Source organism: Heterodontus francisci, chromosome 26 (genome assembly GCF_036365525.1).
Source record: "Heterodontus francisci isolate sHetFra1 chromosome 26, sHetFra1.hap1, whole genome shotgun sequence".
In the NCBI taxonomy this organism is placed as follows: domain Eukaryota; kingdom Metazoa; phylum Chordata; class Chondrichthyes; order Heterodontiformes; family Heterodontidae; genus Heterodontus; species Heterodontus francisci.
In genome coordinates, this window is record NC_090396.1 from 22,580,932 (window position 1) to 22,600,210 (window position 19,279).

General features: G+C 49.5%; 1 protein-coding gene across 8 annotated transcripts in view; it reads left to right on the forward strand.

Annotated features, from left to right (window-relative positions):
• cacna1g (calcium channel, voltage-dependent, T type, alpha 1G subunit) overlaps positions 1 to 19,279 on the forward strand; it is a 685,429-nt gene that overhangs the window by 179,419 nt on the left and 486,731 nt on the right. The gene's annotated exons all lie outside the window — the stretch shown is intronic.

Genomic DNA, 19,279 nt, shown 5'->3' on the forward strand with positions numbered 1-19,279 from the left:
TGGCATCAGCATGTGTTGGCTACATGTAAAACACAGTGTTACATCGGAACCTGCATAGTGAGAGCAGACAATAAGGAACCAGAGTGGTAATGAAACTGTATTTTATTCGTTTACCCCATCCGCACCAATATCACATCTTGGCACAAGGCAAAATGACAAAAGTTATGATGAATGAATTCATATCTGAATCTGGGCAAAAAAAGCAAAATGACCACCACCTGCCATTTTAATTCACAGTCATTAAAATGATGGGGAGGGGAGAAGGTGGGGGTTCGAAACTGAAGAAAACTTTTCTTTTCATCACAGCAAAACATACGCACTAGAGTTTTAGAATTTTTAAGAGAGGTACATTTGAAATGCAAACCACGAGATTAACAGTCAATAGAATTTTCTCATCAGAGGCAGTTTTGACATAAATTGGGAAAGCTCTTTTGAAAGCCTTGTACATCCCTTCAAAGGTTAAGCAGCCATGAAGTATTTGAAAGCCATTATGTTTTCATTTTGTACATATTAGCATACAGATTGTCTGTTAGTGTCTGTACATAAGTAGTACAAGATCAGATCTGCATACATCAGATATGTCTTTTCACACATATTAAAACTAATGGGTAACCAGTAAGTAACAGAGGCCTTTAAAGAAGAATACAGCTGCACTAGTGTTCAGATTATTGCGGCATTCCCAGTTCTCACAAACAATTTTCTCACATTATTTATTGTGAACCCGAGGGGAAGGGCCTATACTGTGTGTAGAACACCACTAACCAGTAATTCTGGAAGGACAGACTAGGCAACACTAAGTTTAGTCTCATCTGGTTGCAGATTGTAGCATGAGGTGATGATGGTAAAGCCAGTAGGAACTCTACAGTTTTGAGCTCCTGCAAAAGCATGACTTAGGGTAGGAGACTCTGCCTTGAATTCTCATTTCAAATGAAAAGTGTGGATGTTGGGAGGAAACGAGTGCAGATGACAAGAGAAAAAGTTCAGAGGAACATTGACCAAAGTAGTAAATAGAACAATATTGAGTCCACTAACAGCCCCAAATCTCTCATATTCTCCTTTGGCAACTTTATCCCATGTGAGCAGTATACGAGGCCCTGTTTCCACTGCCTGTGTATTCTGTCCTGCATTTGTCCATGTTGGACTGCATTTGCCACTCAATTGAGGTGAAAATTCAAGAACTTGGCTGGGCTTATCTCTGCATTTGACTACCTGGCACTGAAACTATGGTACCAGGTAATTTATATATAGCAGCAACAGCTTAGGTTGCTATATTGACGTTCGGGCACCACACTCAGCACCTCACCTCATTTCAGCCGAGCTCCCTTTATTATTACCTTCTACTTCTTTCTCTTTGGCTAGTCAATAAAACCATATCAGCGCAAATATTACTGTTGACCCTCACTGAACCTGGTTTGTAAATGAGTTTTTCACATAGAACGCTAATCAGATAATACTTTCTCCCAGTAACTTGGAATGTGACCATCTCAACTGGTTTGAGGTTGCTCAGGCAAGGTTTCTATACCATTTTGCTTTGGATTCTTAGTTTATTCATTTTTGAATTATTGAGGCCATGATAATGGATCTGCAATTTTCCAGGCAATATTTTGTCACCTTCTTGACAATGGGAACTACATTTGCCTATTTTCAGTTTATCAGAACCTCCCTAGTGGCTGACTCCTTCAAAACAGCCATCAGTGCTTCACAGATCTCCCTTATCTTTCTGAGTACCCTGGGATTTAGTTCATTTATCCTTCAGGCTACATTTGTTCCCCATCTCTTTAGCCTGACCAGAATCTCTGCTTCACTAAGGCCAAAGCCCTGGAACGGACATGGTACAAGCTAGATGTTGGATGGTATATTGTTAGTGCCTTGATTGATAACTATCTCCATGAAGTAATTATTTAATACGTTTTCTGCCTCCTATTCACCCTCATTTTGAATGCCATATGGGCCCCTTGCATTTTAATTTCCTCCCTAGCTTCTTGCTGTTGACCTGAGCTGTCTCCTCCAAGTCCACAGTCTTTAGCACAAGACAGGGCTGATTTACAAATGTAGGCAGTGCACCCAAGTGTCCATTCTTTATATATGAGCATAGGCAGTGAGCATTGCTAGGCTATTTAACCTCTAAGGGGCATCAAAGCTGAGCTTCAGCCTCTGATACACGGGCATTCTCCAGCAGTCACTGAACAGTCACCAGAAATGGGAACCCTGGCTGTTGATATACAAAGACCAAGTATATAAGCTGATCGATGGGTGTCCCAACTGGTAAGTGCACTTTGATGAAAGGAGCCAAGTCTTGCACTGCTGGAAGATACCAGATTTAGTGCCTGCTTCACTAATCCCAGCTTGTGCGATGGTAGAGGTGCTACAAGTGGTGTCTCAATCTCCATGTGCCAGGAAGGGAAAATGCCAACTCCTGATTACTCTAAAGAACAGCCACAGGCATATTAAGTGAGGATAGGATCAAGCTTGTCTATAATGTCTTTCTGAAGCTCACACCGGAAGAATGGTCATTTCGGGGAGGTATCAGAGAGCACCTGTGAAATTAGACCCCGGAATGCAAGAATGTCTTTCAAAGACCAAGTGGCTTTTTAAGAAAACAGACAAAAGCTGCTTATTTCGTGTTATGACATCTGGTTAGGGTTACCAATTCTGATTGGACACATTCCTGGAGGTTTTGTCACATGATCTTCCACCTACAACTGTCCCACCCAGTCAAACAGCCTTGTCTACCCTCTTATCCAATATTTTTAGAACTGATAATCAAACACAAGTGTTCAAAGAATGAAAAACATAATTTTCTTTGAATGCCCCTATGATTGTTCTCCCATATATTGCTCACAAGTGTGTCTAGGAGATTAACCTGTAATTCCTGGCAACTCCTAGGGCAATCCTGGAGGGTTGGTATCCCTGAATCTGGTACATGAATCCAAACCTTCACATAGATTCGTTAATGCAAGTGGTCTATAACCCCTCAGTCTCCTCAGTGTAATAGACAGATGTGAGATCGTTTTTTATGTTAAGGTGAAATCATCATTAAGCTGCAGCAAATAATTGCACTTTTTTTTAGATATGTTTATCTTACACAACATTAAAACAGAACGTTTTCCGAATTGAATTTAGAGTGACAGCTATTTTTAATCCCCATGCTGTTCACGCTTCACCCTGTCAGTCATCACATTGAAGGGAATGTCAGGAGATGAGAACTAGCATTCAAATTAAAAGAAAGATTTTTTTTATTAGATATAGTACAGGTTGCACTCCCGACAGCCACACTGAGCCCTGTGGACGTCTGTGTTTGCTTGTGCAGTGTGACTGCCCTTTCAATAGATCCCACTAACAAGATTTAAAAATTGCTGCAGCCGTAGTGACAGCAAAATGTCCTCAAGTGTAATTTTGCTAGCTATGACCTGATGGCAGAGACTATCAGATGGCTGACCGAATTTACACCCGCCCAATTTATACCTGTCTGACTTACACCCGTCCGATTTACACCCCGTCCGAGTTACATCCAGTCCGATTTACACCCCGTCCGATTTACAGCCAGTCCGATTTATACCTCGTCCAATTTACACCTCGTCCGATTTACACCCAGTCTGATTTACACCCAGTCCGATTTACACCCGTCCGATTTACACCCCGTCCGAGTTACACCCAGTCTGATTTACACCCAGTCCGATTTACACCCATCTGATTTACATCCAGTCTGAGTTACACCCAGTCCGATTTACACCCAGTCCGATTTACATCCAGTCCGAGTTACACCCAGTCTGATTTACATCCAGTCCGATTTACACCCATCTGATTTACACCCATCTGATTTACACCCAGTCCGATTTACACTCAGTCCAATTTACACCCAGTCCGATTTACACTCAGTCCGATTTACACCCATCTGATTTATGCCCCGTCCGATTTGCACCCCGTCCAATTTACACCCAGTCCGATTTACACCCAGTCCGATTTACACCCAGTCCGATTTACACCCAGTTTGATTTACACCCCATCCGATTTACACCCAGTCCGATTTACACCCAGTTTGATTTACACCCCGTCCGATTTACACCCAGTCCGATTTACATCCAGTCCGAGTTACACCCAGTCCGATTTACACCCCGTCCGAGTTACACCCCGTCTGATTTACACTCGGTCTGATTTACATCCGGTCCGATTTACATCCAGTCCGATTTACACTCAGTCCGATTTACACCCCGTCCGATTTACACCCAGACCGATTTACGCCCCGTCCGATTTACACCCAGTCCGATTTACGCCCCGTCTGATTTACTACCAGTCCGATTTACACCCAGTCCGATTTACATCCAGTCCGATTGACATCCAGTCCGATTTACACCCCGTCCGATTTACACCCCGTCAGATTTACATCCAGTCCGATTTACAACCCGTCCGATTTGCACCCAGTCCGATTTACACCCAGTCCGATTTACACCCAGTCCGATTTACACCCATTCCGATTTACATCCAGTCCGATTTACACCCAGTCCGATTTACACCCCGTCCGATTTACATCCAGTCCGATTTACACCCCGTCCGATTTGCACCCAGTCCAATTTACACCCAGTCCGATTGACACCCAGTGCGATTTACACCCGTCCGATTTACACCCAGTCCAATTTACACCCAGTCCGATTTACATCCAGTCCGATTTACACCCCGTCCGATTTACATCCAGTCCAATTTACACCCAGTCCGATTTACATCCAGTCCGATTTACACCCCGTCCGATTTACACCCAGTCCAATTTACACCCAGTCCGATTTGCACCCAGTCCAATTTACACCCAGTCCGATTGACACCCAGTGCGATTTACACCCGTCCGATTTACACCCAGTCCAATTTACACCCAGTCCGATTTACACCCAGTCCAATTTACACCTCGTCCGATTTACACCCAGTCCGATTTACACCCCGTCCGATTTACATCCAGTCCAATTTACACCTCGTCCGATTTACACCCAGTCCGATTTACACCCATTCTGATTTACACCCCGTCCGATTTGCACCCAGTCCGATTTGCACCCAGTCCGATTTACACCCATTCCGATTTACATCCAGTCCGATTTACACCCAGTCCGATTTACACCCAGTCCGATTTACACCCATTCCGATTTGCACCCAGTCCGATTTACACCCATTCCGATTTACATCCAGTCCGATTTACACCCAGTCCGATTTACACCCAGTCCGATTTACACCCATTCCGATTTACACCCAGTCCGATTTACATCCAGTCCAATTTACACCTCGTCCGATTTACACCCAGTCCGATTTACACCCATTCCGATTTACACCCCGTCCGATTTGCACCCAGTCCGATTTGCACCCAGTCCGATTTGCACCCAGTCCGATTTACACCCAGTCGGATTTACACCCAGTCCGAATTACACCCCGTCCGATTTACACCCCGTCCGATTTACACCCATCTGATTTACACCCCGTCCGATTTACACCCAGTCGGATTTACACCCAGTCCGAATTACACCCCGTCCGATTTACACCCCGTCCGATTTACACCCATCTGATTTATGCCCCGTCCGATTTGCACCCAGTCTGATTTACACCCAGTCCGATTTACACCCATTCCGATTTACACCCCGTCCGATTTGCACCCAGTCGGATTTACACCCAGTCGGATTTACACCCAGTCCGAATTACACCCCGTCCGATTTACACCCCGTCCGATTTACACCCATCTGATTTATGCCCCGTCCGATTTACACCCGTCCGATTTACACCCCGTCCGATTTACACCCGTCTGATTTATGCCCCGTCCGATTTACACCCAGTCTGATTTACGCCCTGTCCGATTTACACCCAGTCTGATTTACACCCCGTCCGATCTACACCCAGTCTGATTTATGCCCCGTCCGATTTACTCCCAGTCTGATTTACGCCCCGTCCGATTTACACCCCGTCCAATTTACACCCCGTCCGAGTTACACCCAATCCGATTTACACCCAGTCCTATTTAGGCCCAGTCCGATTTACACCCCGTCCGAGTTAAACCCAGTCCGATTTACGCCCCGTCCGATTTACACCCCGTCCGATTTACACCCAGTCTGATTTACGCCCCGTCCAATTGACACCCCGTCCGATTTACACCCCGTCCGAGTTACACCCAATCCGATTTACACCCAGTCCGATTTACGCCCAGTCCGATTTACACCCCGTCCAATTTACACCCCGTCCGAGTTACACCCAATCCGATTTACACCCAGTCCGATTTACGCCCAGTCCGATTTACACCCCGTCCGATTTACACCCATCTGATTTATGCTCCGTCCGATTTACACCCGTCCGATTTACACCCCGTCCGATTTACACCCGTCTGTTTTATGCCCCGTCCGATTTACACCCAGTCTGATTTACGCCCTGTCCGATTTACACCCAGTCTGATTTACACCCCGTCCGATTTACACCCAGTCTGATTTATGCCCCGTCCGATTTACTCCCAGTCTGATTTACGCCCCGTCCGATTTACACCACGTCCGATTTACACCCCGTCCGATTTACGCCCAGTCCGATTTACACCCCGTCCGAGTTACACCCAGTCCGATTTACACCCCGTCCGATTTTCACCCCGTCCGATTTACGCCCAGTCCGATTTACACCCCGTCCGAGTTACACCCAGTCCAATTTACACCCCGTCCGAGTTACACCCCGTCCGATTTTCACCCAGTCTGATTTACACCACGTCCGAGTTACACCCCGTCCGATTTACACCCAGTCTGATTTACACCACGTCCGAGTTACACCCAGTCCGATTTACACCCAGTCTGATTCACGCCCAGTCCGATTTACACCCAGTCTGATTTACTCCCCGTCCGAGTTACACCCAATCCGATTTACACCCCGTCCGAGTTACACCCAGTCCGATTTACGGCCCGTCCGATTTACACCCCGTCCGATTTACACCCAGTCTGATTTACGCCCCGTCCGATTTACACCCCGTCCGATTTACACCCCGTCCGAGTTACACCCAATCCGATTTACACCCAGTCCGATTTACGCCCAGTCCGATTTACACCACGTCCGAGTTACACCCAGTCTGATTTACACCCCATCCGATTTACACCCAGTCCGATTTACACCCAGTCCGATTTACATCCAGTCCGAGTTACACCCAGTCCGATTTACACCCCGTCCGAGTTACACCCCGTCTGATTTACACTCGGTCTGATTTCCATCCGGTCCGATTTACATCCAGTCCGATTTACACTCAGTCCGATTTACACCCCGTCCGATTTACACCCAGACCGATTTACGCCCCGTCCGATTTACACCCAGTCCGATTTACGCCCCGTCTGATTTACTACCAGTCCGATTTACACCCAGTCCGAATTCCATCCAGTCCGATTGACATCCAGTCCGATTTACAACCCGTCCGATTTGCACCCAGTCCGATTTACACCCAGTCCGATTTACACCCATTCCGATTTACATCCAGTCCGATTTAAACCCAGTCCGATTTACACCCCGTCCGATTTACATCCAGTCCGATTTACACCCCGTCCGATTTGCACCCAGTCCGATTTACACCCAGTCCGATTGACACCCATTCAGATTTACATCCAGTCTGATTTACGCCCTGTCCGATTTACACCCAGTCTGATTTACACCCCGTCCGATTTACACCCAGTCTGATTTATGCCCCGTCCGATTTACTCCCAGTCTGATTTACGCCCCGTCCGATTTACACCCCGTCCGATTTACACCCCGTCCGATTTACACCCAGTCCGATTGACACCCATTCAGATTTACATCCAGTCCAATTTACACCTCGTCCGATTTGCACCCAGTCCGATTTACACCCATTCCGATTTACACCCCGTCCGATTTGCACCCAGTCCGATTTACACCCAGTCGGATTTACACCCAGTCGGATTTACACCCAGTCCGAATTACACCCCGTCCGATTTACACCCCGTCCGATTTACACCCATCTGATTTATGCCCCGTCCGATTTACACCCGTCCGATTTACACCCCGTCCGATTTACACCCGTCTGATTTATGCCCCGTCCGATTTACACCCAGTCTGATTTACGCCCTGTCCGATTTACACCCAGTCTGATTTACACCCCGTCCGATTTACACCCAGTCTGATTTATGCCCCGTCCGATTTACTCCCAGTCTGATTTACACCCCGTCCGAGTTACACCCCGTCCAATTTACACCCAGTCCTATTTAGGCCCAGTCCGATTTACACCCCGTCCGAGTTAAACCCAGTCCGATTTATGCCCCGTCCGATTTACACCCCGTCCGATTTACACCCAGTCTGATTTACGCCCCGTCCAATTGACACCCCGTCCGATTTACACCCCGTCCGAGTTACACCCAATCCAATTTACACCCAGTCCGATTTACGCCCAGTCCGATTTACACCCCGTCCAATTTACACCCCATCCGAGTTACACCCAATCCGATTTACACCCAGTCCGATTTACGCCCAGTCCGATTTACACCCCGTCTGATTTACACCCATCTGATTTATGCCCCGTCCGATTTACACCCGTCCGATTTACACCCCGTCTGATTTACACCCGTCTGTTTTATGCCCCGTCCGATTTACACCCAGTCTGATTTACGCCCTGTCCGATTTACACCCAGTCTGATTTACACCCAGTCCGATTTACACCCAGTCTGATTTATGCCCCGTCCGATTTACTCCCAGTCTGATTTACGCCCCGTCCGATTTACACCACGTCAGATTTACACCCCGTCCGAGTTACACCCAATCCGATTTACACCCAGTCCGATTTACGCCCAGTCCGATTTACACCCCGTCCGAGTTACACCCAGTCCGATTTACGGCCCGTCCGATTTACACCCCGTCCGATTTACACCCAGTCTGATTTACACCCCGTCTGAGTTACACCCAATCCGATTTACATCCAGTCCGATTTACGCCCAGTCCGATTTACACCACGTCCGAGTTACACCCAGTCCGATTTACACCCAGTCTGATTTACACCCCGTCCGATTTACACCCAGTCTGATTTATGCCCCGTCCGATTTACTCCCAGTCTGATTTACGCCCCGTCCGATTTACACCCCGTCCGATTTACACCCAGTCTGATTTACGCCCCGTCCGATTTACACCCCGTCCGATTTACACCCCGTCCGAGTTACACCCAGTCCGATTTACGGCCCGTCCGATTTACACCCCGTCCGATTTACACCCAGTCTGATTTACACCCCGTCCGAGTTACACCCAATCCGATTTACACCCAGTCCGATTTAGGCCCAGTCTGATTTACACCCCGTCCGAGTTACACCCAGTCTGATTTACGCCCCGTCCGATTTACACCCCGTCCGATTTACACCCAGTCTGATTTACGCCCCGTCCGATTTACACCCCGTCCGATTTACACCCCGTCCGAGTTACACCCAATCCGATTTACACCCAGTCCGATTTACGCCCAGTCCGATTTACACCCCGTCCGATTTACACCCATCTGATTTATGCCCCGTCCGATTTACACCCGCCCGATTTACACCCCGTCCGATTTACACCCGTCTGTTTTATGCCCCGTCCGATTTACACCCAGTCTGATTGACGCCCTGTCCGATTTACACCCAGTCTGATTTGCACCCCGTCCGATTTACACCCAGTCTGATTTATGCCCCGTCCGATTTACTCCCAGTCTGATTTACGCCCCGTCCGATTTACACCCCGTCCGATTTACACCCCGTCCGAGTTACACCCAATCCGATTTACACCCAGTCCGATTTACGCCCATTCCGATTTACACCCCGTCCGATTTACACCCAGTCCGATTTACGGCCCGTCCGATTTACACCCCGTCCGATTTACACCCAGTCTGATTTACGCCCCGTCCGATTTACACCCCGTCCGATTTACACCCCGTCCGAGTTATACCCAATCCGATTTACACCCAGTCCGATTTACGCCCAGTCCGATTTACACCACGTCCGAGTTACACCCAGTCCGATTTACACCCAGTCTGATTCACGCCCAGTCCGATTTACACCCAGTCCGATTTACACCCAGTTCGATTTACACCAGTCCGATTGACATCTAGTCCGATTTACACCCCGTCCGATTAACACGCAGTCGGATTTACACCCATCTGATTTGCGCCCCGTCTGATTTACACCCCGTCCGATGTACACTCAGTCCGATTTACGCCCCGTACGATTTAAACCGAGTCTGATTTACGCCCCGTCCGATATACACCCAGTCCGATTTACACCCATCTGATTTACATCCAGTCCGAGTTACACCCAGTCCGATGCACACCCATCTGATTTACATCCAGTCCGAGTTACACCCAGTCCGATTTATACCCAGTCCGATTTACAACCAGTCCGAGTTACACCCAGTCCGATTTACATCCAGTCCGATTTACACCCATCTGATTTACACACATCTGATTTACACCCAGTCCGATTTCCACTCAGTCCAATTTACACCCAGTCCGATTTATACTCAGTCCGATTTTCACCCATCTGATTTACACCCCGTCCGATTTACACCCCGTCCGAGTTAAACCCAGTCCGATTTACGCCCCGTCCGATTTACACCCCGTCCGATTTACACCCAGTCTGATTTACGCCCCGTCCAATTGACACCCCGTCCGATTTACACCCCGTCCGAGTTACACCCAATCCGATTTACACCCAGTCCGATTTACGCCCAGTCCGATTTACACCCCGTCCAATTTACACCCCGTCCGAGTTACACCCAATCCGATTTACACCCAGTCCGATTTACGCCCAGTCCGATTTACACCCCGTCCGATTTACACCCATCTGATTTATGCCCCGTCCGATTTACACCCGTCCGATTTACACCCCGTCCGATTTACACCCGTCTGTTTTATGCCCCGTCCGATTTACGCCCAGTCTGATTTACGCCCTGTCCGATTTATACCCAGTCTGATTTACACCCCGTCCGATTTGCACCCAGTCTGATTTATGCCCCGTCCGATTTACTCCCAGTCTGATTTACGCCCCGTCCGATTTACACCACGTCCGATTTACACCCATTCCGATTTACGGCCCGTCCGATTTACACCCAGTCTGATTTACACCCCGTCTGAGTTACACCCAATCCGATTTACACCCAGTCCGATTTACGCCCAGTCCGATTTACACCACGTCCGAGTTACACCCAGTCCGATTTACACCCAGTCTGATTCACGCCCAGTCCGATTTACACCCAGTCTGATTTACTCCCCGTCCGATTTACACCCAGTCTGATTTACACCCGTCCGATTTACACCCGTCTGTTTTATGCCCCGTCCGATTTACACCCAGTCTGATTGACGCCCTGTCCGATTTACACCCAGTCTGATTTGCACCCCGTCCGATTTACACCCAGTCTGATTTATGCCCCGTCCGATTTACTCCCAGTCTGATTTACGCCCCGTCCGATTTACACCCCGTCCGATTTACACCCCGTCCGAGTTACACCCAATCCGATTTACACCCAGTCCGATTTACGCCCAGTCCGATTTACACCCCGTCCGAGTTACACCCAGTCCGATTTACGGCCCGTCCGATTTACACCCCGTCCGATTTACACCCAGTCTGATTTACGCCCCGTCCGATTTACACCCCGTCCGATTTACACCTCGTCCGAGTTATACCCAATCCGATTTACACCCAGTCCGATTTACGCCCAGTCCGATTTACACCACGTCCGAGTTACACCCAGTCCGATTTACACCCAGTCTGATTCACGCCCAGTCCGATTTACACCCAGTCCGATTTACACCCAGTTCGATTTACACCAGTCCGATTGACATCTAGTCCGATTTACACCCCGTCCGATTAACACGCAGTCGGATTTACACCCATCTGATTTGCGCCCCGTCTGATTTACACCCCGTCCGATGTACACTCAGTCCGATTTACGCCCCGTACGATTTAAACCGAGTCTGATTTACGCCCCGTCCGATATACACCCAGTCCGATTTACACCCATCTGATTTACATCCAGTCCGAGTTACACCCAGTCCGATTTACACCCATCTGATTTACATCCAGTCCGAGTTACACCCAGTCCGATGCACACCCATCTGATTTACATCCAGTCCGAGTTACACCCAGTCCGATTTATACCCAGTCCGATTTATACCCAGTCCGATTTACACCCATCTGATTTACACACATCTGATTTACACCCAGTCCGATTTCCACTCAGTCCAATTTACACCCAGTCCGATTTATACTCAGTCCGATTTTCACCCATCTGATTTACACCCCGTCCGATTTACACCCCGTCCGAGTTAAACCCAGTCCGATTTACGCCCCGTCCGATTTACACCCCGTCCGATTTACACCCCGTCCGAGTTACACCCAATCCGATTTACACCCAGTCCGATTTACGCCCAGTCCGATTTACACCCCGTCCGAGTTACACCCAGTCCGATTTACGGCCCGTCCGATTTACACCCCGTCCGATTTACACCCAGTCTGATTTACGCCCCGTCCGATTTACACCCCGTCCGATTTACACCTCGTCCGAGTTATACCCAATCCGATTTACACCCAGTCCGATTTACGCCCAGTCCGATTTACACCACGTCCGAGTTACACCCAGTCCGATTTACACCCAGTCTGATTCACGCCCAGTCCGATTTACACCCAGTCCGATTTACACCCAGTTCGATTTACACCAGTCCGATTGACATCTAGTCCGATTTACACCCCGTCCGATTAACACGCAGTCGGATTTACACCCATCTGATTTGCGCCCCGTCTGATTTACACCCCGTCCGATGTACACTCAGTCCGATTTACGCCCCGTACGATTTAAACCGAGTCTGATTTACGCCCCGTCCGATATACACCCAGTCCGATTTACACCCATCTGATTTACATCCAGTCCGAGTTACACCCAGTCCGATTTACACCCATCTGATTTACATCCAGTCCGAGTTACACCCAGTCCGATGCACACCCATCTGATTTACATCCAGTCCGAGTTACACCCAGTCCGATTTATACCCAGTCCGATTTATACCCAGTCCGATTTACACCCATCTGATTTACACACATCTGATTTACACCCAGTCCGATTTCCACTCAGTCCAATTTACACCCAGTCCGATTTATACTCAGTCCGATTTTCACCCATCTGATTTACACCCCGTCCGATTTACACCCCGTCCGAGTTAAACCCAGTCCGATTTACGCCCCGTCCGATTTACACCCCGTCCGATTTACACCCAGTCTGATTTACGCCCCGTCCAATTGACACCCCGTCCGATTTACACCCCGTCCGAGTTACACCCAATCCGATTTACACCCAGTCCGATTTACGCCCAGTCCGATTTACACCCCGTCCAATTTACACCCCGTCCGAGTTACACCCAATCCGATTTACACCCAGTCCGATTTACGCCCAGTCCGATTTACACCCCGTCCGATTTACACCCATCTGATTTATGCCCCGTCCGATTTACACCCGTCCGATTTACACCCCGTCCGATTTACACCCGTCTGTTTTATGCCCCGTCCGATTTACACCCAGTCTGATTTACGCCCTGTCCGATTTATACCCAGTCTGATTTACACCCCGTCCGATTTGCACCCAGTCTGATTTATGCCCCGTCCGATTTACTCCCAGTCTGATTTACGCCCCGTCCGATTTACACCACGTCCGATTTACACCCATTCCGATTTACGGCCCGTCCGATTTACACCCAGTCTGATTTACACCCCGTCTGAGTTACACCCAATCCGATTTACACCCAGTCCGATTTACGCCCAGTCCGATTTACACCACGTCCGAGTTACACCCAGTCCGATTTACACCCAGTCTGATTCACGCCCAGTCCGATTTACACCCAGTCTGATTTACTCCCCGTCCGATTTACACCCAGTCTGATTTATGCCCCGTCCGATTTACTCCCAGTCTGATTTACGCCCCGTCCGATTTACACCCCGTCCAATTTACACCCCGTCCGAGTAACACCCAATCCGATTTGCACCCAGTCCGATTTAGGCCCAGTCTGATTTTCACCCCGTCCGAGTTACACCCAGTCTGATTTACGCCCCGTCCGATTTACACCCCGTCCGATTTACACCCAGTCTGATTTACGCCCCGTCCGATTTACACCCCGTCCGATTTACACCCCGTCCGAGTTACACCCAATCCGATTTACACCCAGTCCAATTTACGCCCAGTCCGATTTACACCCCGTCCAATTTACACCCCGTCAGAGTTACACCCAATCCGATTTACACCCAGTCCGATTTACGCCCTGTCCGATTTACACCCAGTCCGAATTACACCCCGTCCGATTTACACCCATCTGATTTACACCCAGTCCGAATTACACCCCGTCCGATTTACACCCCGTCCGATTTACACCCATCTGATTTATGCCCCGTCCGATTTACACCCGTCCGATTTACACCCCGTCCGATTTACACCCGTCTGATTTATGCCCCGTCCGATTTACACCCAGTCTGATTTACGCCCTGTCCGATTTACACCCAGTCTGATTTACACCCCGTCCGATCTACACCCAGTCTGATTTATGCCCCGTCCGATTTACTCCCAGTCTGATTTACGCCCCGTCCGATTTACACCCCGTCCAATTTACACCCCGTCCGAGTTACACCCAATCCGATTTACACCCAGTCCTATTTAGGCCCAGTCCGATTTACACCCCGTCCGAGTTAAACCCAGTCCGATTTACGCCCCGTCCGATTTACACCCCGTCCGATTTACACCCAGTCTGATTTACGCCCCGTCCAATTGACACCCCGTCCGATTTACACCCCGTCCGAGTTACACCCAATCCGATTTACACCCAGTCCGATTTACGCCCAGTCCGATTTACACCCCGTCCAATTTACACCCCGTCCGAGTTACACCCAATCCGATTTACACCCAGTCTGATTTACGCCCTGTCCGATTTACACCCAGTCTGATTTACACCCCGTCCGATTTACACCCAGTCTGATTTATGCCCCGTCCGATTTACTCCCAGTCTGATTTACGCCCCGTCCGATTTACAACACGTCCGATTTACACCCCGTCCGATTTACGCCCAGTCCGATTTACACCCGTCCGAGTTACACCCAGTCCAATTTACGGCCCGTCCGATTTACACCCCGTCCGATTTACACCCAGTCTGATTTACACCCCGTCTGAGTTACACCCAATCCGATTTACACCCAGTCCGATTTACGCCCAGTCCGATTTACACCACGTCCGAGTTACACCCAGTCCGATTTACACCCAGTCTGATTCACGCCCAGTCCGATTTACACCCAGTCTGATTTACTCCCCGTCCGATTTACACCCAGTCTGATTTATGCCCCGTCCGATTTACTCCCAGTCTGATTTACGCCCCGTCCGATTTACACCCCGTCCAATTTACACCCCGTCCGAGTTACACCCAATCCGATTTACACCCAGTCCGATTTAGGCCCAGTCTGATTTTCACCCCATCCGAGTTACACCCAGTCTGATTTACGCCCCGTCCGATTTACACCCCGTCCAATTTACACCCCGTCCGAGTTACACCCAATCCGATTTACACCCAGTCCGATTTACGCCCAGTCCGATTTACACTCCGTCCGATTTACACCCATCTGATTTATGCCCCGTCCGATTTACACCCGTCCGATTTACACCCCGTCCGATTTACACCCGTCTGTTTTATGCCCCGTCCGATTTACACCCAGTCTGATTTACGCCCTGTCCGATTTACACCCAGTCTGATTTACACCCCGTCCGATTTACACCCATCTGATTTATGCCCCGTCCGATTTACACCCGTCCGATTTACTCCCCGTCCGATTTACACCCGTCTGTTTTATGCCCCGTATGATTTACACCCAGTCTGATTTACGCCCTGTCCGATTTACACCCAGTCTGATTTACACCCCGTCCGATTTACACCCAGTCTGATTTATGCCCCGTCCGATTTACTCCCAGTCTGATTTACGCCCCGTCCGATTTACACCCCGTCCGATTTACACCCCGTCCGAGTTACAGCCAATCCGATTTACACCCAGTCCGATTTACGCCCAGTCCGATTTACACCCCGTCCGAGTTACACCCAGTCCGATTTACGGCCCGTCCGATTTACACCCCGTCCGATTTACACCCAGTCTGATTTACGCCCCGTCCGATTTACACCCCGTCCGATTTACACCCCGTCCGAGTTACACCCAATCCGATTTACACCCAGTCCGATTTACACCCAGTCCGATTTACATCCAGTCCGAGTTACACCCAGTCCGATTTACATCCAGTCCGAGTTACACCCAGTCCGATTTACACCCCGTCCGAGTTACACCCAGTCTGATTTGCACCCAGTCCGATTTACACCCAGTCCGATTTACACCCAGTCCGATTTACATCCAGTCCGAGTTACACCCAGTCCGATTTACACCCCGTCCGAGTTACACCCAGTCTGATTTGCACCCAGTCCGATTTACACCCAGTCCGATTTACACCCAGTCCGATTTACATCCAGTCCGAGTTAGACCCAGTCCGATTTACACCCCGTCCGAGTTACACCCCGTCTGATTTACACTCGGTCTGATTTACATCCCGTCCGATTTACATCCAGTCCGATTTACACTCAGTCCGATTTACGCCCCGTCCGATTTACACCCAGACCGATTTACGCCCCGTCCGATTTACACCCAGTCCGATTTACGCCCCGTCTGATTTACTACCAGTCCGATTTACACCCAGTCCGATTTACATCCAGTCCGATTGACATCCAGTCCGATTTACACCCCGTCCGATTTACACCCCGTCAGATTTACATCCAGTCCGATTTACACCCCGTCCGATTTGCACCCAGTCCGATTTACACCCAGTCCGATTGACACCCATTCAGATTTACATCCAGTCCAATTTACACCTCGTCCGATTTGCACCCAGTCCGATTTACACCCATTCCGATTTACACCCCGTCCGATTTGCACCCAGTCCGATTTACACCCAGTCGGATTTACACCCAGTCGGATTTACACCCAGTCCGAATTACACCCCGTCCGATTTACACCCCGTCCGATTTACACCCATCCGATTTATGCCCCGTCCGATTTACACCCGTCCGATTTACACCCCGTCCGATTTACACCCGTCTGATTTATGCCCCGTCCGATTTACACCCAGTCTGATTTACGCCCTGTCCGATTTACACCCAGTCTGATTTACACCCCGTCCGATTTACACCCAGTCTGATTTGTGCCCCGTCCGATTTACTCCCAGTCTGATTTACGCCCCGTCCGATTTACACCCCGTCCAATTTACACCCCGTCCGAGTTACACCCAATCCGATTTACACCCAGTCCTATTTAGGCCCAGTCCGATTTACACCCCGTCCGAGTTAAACCCAGTCCGATTTACGCCCCGTCCGATTTACACCCCGTCCGATTTACACCCAGTCTGATTTACGCCCCGTCCAATTGACACCCCGTCCGATTTACACCCCGTCCGAGTTACACCCAATCCGATTTACACCCAGTCCGATTTACGCCCAGTCCGATTTACACCCCGTCCAATTTACACCCCGTCCGAGTTACACCCAATCCGATTTACACCCAGTCCGATTTACGCCCAGTCCGATTTACACCCCGTCTGATTTACACCCATCTGATTTATGCCCCGTCCGATTTACACCCGTCCGATTTACACCCCGTCTGATTTACACCCGTCTGTTTTATGCCCCGTCCGATTTACACCCAGTCTGATTTACGCCCTGTCCGATTTACACCCAGTCTGATTTACACCCAGTCCGATTTACACCCAGTCTGATTTATGCCCCGTCCGATTTACTCCCAGTCTGATTTACGCCCCGTCCGATTTACACCACGTCCGATTTACACCCCGTCCGAGTTACACCCAATCCGATTTACACCCAGTCCGATTTACGCCCAGTCCGATTTACACCCCGTCCGAGTTACACCCAGTCCGATTTACGGCCCGTCCGATTTACACCCCGTCCGATTTACACCCAGTCTGATTTACACCCCGTCTGAGTTACACCCAATCCGATTTACACCCAGTCCGATTTACGCCCAGTCCGATTTACACCACATCCGAGTTACACCCAGTCCGATTTACACCCAGTCTGATTCACGCCCAGTCCGATTTACACCCAGTCTGATTTACACCCCGTCCGATTTACACCCAGTCTGATTTATGCCCCGTCCGATTTACTCCCAGTCTGATTTACGCCCCGTCCGATTTACACCCCATCCAATTTACACCCCGTCCGAGTTACACCCAATCCGATTTACACCCAGTCCGATTTAGGCCCAGTCTGATTTACACCCGTCCGAGTTACACCCAGTCTGATTTACGCCCCGTCCGATTTACACCCCGTCCGATTTACACCCAGTCTGATTTACGCCCCGTCCGATTTACACCCCGTCCGATTTACACCCCGTCCGAGTTACACCCAATCCGATTTACACCCAGTCCGATTTACGCCCAGTCCGATTTACACCCCGTCCAATTTACACCCCGTCAGAGTTACACCCAATCCGATTTACACCCAATCCGATTTACGCCCAGTCCAATTTACACCCCGTCCGATTTACACCCATCTGATTTATGCCCCGTCCGATTTACACCCGTCCGATTTACACCCCGTCCGATTTACACCCGTCTGTTTTATGCCCCGTCCGATTTACACCCAGTCTGATTGACGCCCTGTCCGATTTACACCCAGTCTGATTTACACCCCGTCCGATTTACACCCAGTCTGATTTATGCCCCGTCCGATTTACACCCAGTCTGATTGACGCCCTGTCCGATTTACACCCAGTCTGATTTACACCCCGTCCGATTTACTCCCAGTCTGATTTACGCCCCGTCCGATTTACACCCCGTCCGAATTACACCCCGTCCGAGTTACACCCAATCCGATTTACTCCCAGTCCGATTTACGCCCAGTCCGATTTACACCCCGTCCGAGTTACACCCAGTCCGATTTACGGCCCGTCCGATTTACACCCCGTCCGATTTACACCCAGTCTGATTTACGCCCCGTCCGATTTACACCCCGTCCGATTTACACCCCGTCCGAGTTACACCCAATCCGATTTACACCCAGTCCGATTTACGCCCAGTCCGATTTACTCCACGTCCGAGTTACACCCAGTCCGATTTACACCCAGTCTGATTCACGCCCAGTCCGATTTACACCCAGTCCGATTTACACCCAGTTCGATTTACACCAGTCCGATTGACATCTAGTCCGATTTACACCCCGTCCGATTAACACGCAGTCGGATTTACACCCATC